Below are 2359 nucleotides of genomic sequence, written 5' to 3'. Positions count from 1 at the left end.
TGAGATACTTCACTTAGTAAAATGTGTTCCAGCTCTATCCAGGAGTATACAAGAGGTGCTATATCACCATTGTTTCTTAAACCTGATAGTACTCCATGGTATACATATGCCACATTTTATTAATCCACTCATGTATTGATGGACACTTGGGTTGTTTCCACATCTTTGCAATTGTGAATTGTGATTCACATTTTTGAACAGGGGAACTTGTATTCCTTTATCTAGGAAAGCAAATTCTTCTTTTTATGAATTCTCAGGGTCTACCTCTAAGCTTTTCCCACATTGAGCTCTTTTTTGGTAACCTATGTCAGACTGGGTGGCTTGGCAACTCCATTTCAGGTGTGGTCCTTGTTTGGGGCCTCCTATCAGGGTGACTGGCATCCTGCCTGGTTCAATCAGGAATAGCCCTTCTCTATAACAAGATGAAGATTGAAGTTTCAATGTGACTGTTCAGATTCAGATATCTATTTAAACAATGGCTGAATGTTCTTTAAAATGAGACTTTGGAAGAATTGAGGTTTATTTGAAGACACAAAACAAAGCTAGCAATGATGTAAAGATAGGTTTTTAAATAGTAAATGTAGGCATGTAAGTGACTAATTATTAATGCAATATCTACAATCACTAAGTATTCTTTATTAGAGAACATAAAAACATTTTACTATGGGTGGCTAGCAGAGAAGTAGCAATCCCAGTTTTCTACTCTGCTATAATTTTTGCCCGAAGTTGAACAACTAATGTTCATCTTCTGGTAGAAATACTCAAAAAGTTCTAGTTGTAGAAGTTTTCAGACTTCACTGCATTTGCTGAAGCCCATTTCACATATACCATTCCTTCCACCAAACTCTGGCATTATTTTTTAAAGAGTTTTATTTAGATATAATTGATATATGTTAAAATGCACATATTTAAAGTGTACAATTTAATACATTTTAATATATTTGCAAGGCTATCAAGCCATCACCACAAACAAAATATTTAATGAATATTTCCATAATCCCCATATGCTTTCTTGTGCCTCCGTAAACTCTCCCTCCCATTCCCTTTAGAAGATCCTTCCTTCTCCCTAGGAAGCCACTAATCTACTTTCTGGGACTATAGATTGGTTTGAATTTTCTAGGATTTTATAAAAATGGAATGTATATAGTATGTTCTCTTTTTTGTCTGACTTTTTTCACTTAGTGTATTTTTTTGAGATCTATTCATGTTTTTGCATGTATCAATTATTTTTCCTTTTATTGCTGAGTAGTATTCCATTGTATGAATGTACCTCAATTTGTTGATCCAGTTACTTCCTGGTGAACATTTGGGTTGTTTTCAATTTCCGGTTATGACAAATAAAACTTCTACAAACATTCACGTATAAGTTTTTGTGTGGATACATGCTTTTATTTCTCTTGGGTAAAATCTTGGGAATGGGGCCTTCTTGTCTTGACAAGGGGTCAAGACAAGGGGTTGTTGTCTGTGGCGAATGTATCTTGCTCTTGCTCTGTAATTTTATCCTTCTCTCTTCAATAAACCTTGTTTGGTGCTTAAAAAAACTTGGGAATGGAATTGCCGGGTGATATAGTAGGTGCATATTAATGTAAAAAAAATTGTCAAACTGTTTTCTGAAGTGGTTGTACCATTTTACATTCTTGTCAGCAGTGTGTGAGAATTCCAGTTGTTCACCATCATTGGCAACAACTGGTATGATCAGTAATTTTGATTTTAATCCACATTTTTCTAATGACCAATGCTGTTGAGCATCTTTTCATGTGCTGATTTGCCATTCATATATCTTCCTGTGTTTTGCTCATTTTAAAAATTGGATTATTTGTCTTATCATTGAGTTGTAGAAATTGTTTACATATTCTACATCAAAATCCTTTTTACAGAAATGTGTTTTTCAAATGTTTTCTCCCAATGTTTTTTGAACAGCAAGTTTTAAAGTTTGATGAAATAGAATGTAATGATTTTATAGTTCTTATCTTTTGTGTTATATTTAAAAAATCTTTACAAAATCCAAGGAGACGAAGATTTTTTCCTAAGTTTAGTTCTAGAAATTTTAGCTCTTACTTTAAGGTCTATGATCCATTTTGAGTTAATTTTTGTACATGTTGTAAGATTATGGTAGAGGTGCATTTCTTAATTGTATGGCTATTCAATTGTTTCGATGCCATTTATTAAGAAGATTACCTTTTCCCCATTGAATTTCCCTGGCACCTCTGTTGAAAACTAATTAACCATATGTGTAGAGTGTATTTCTAGATTCTTTGTTTTATTTTACTGATATCATTACCTGCCTCTATACCAATACCACACTGTGTTAATTATTGTAAACTTTAAATGAAATCTTGAAATCAGAAGGATAAATCTT

The sequence above is a fragment of the Propithecus coquereli genome, unplaced genomic scaffold, assembly GCF_000956105.1.
Source record: "Propithecus coquereli isolate 6110/MARCELLA unplaced genomic scaffold, Pcoq_1.0 Scaffold50, whole genome shotgun sequence".
NCBI classification, from domain to species: Eukaryota; Metazoa; Chordata; class Mammalia; order Primates; family Indriidae; genus Propithecus; species Propithecus coquereli.
Note: the sequence above shows the minus strand (reverse complement) of the source record.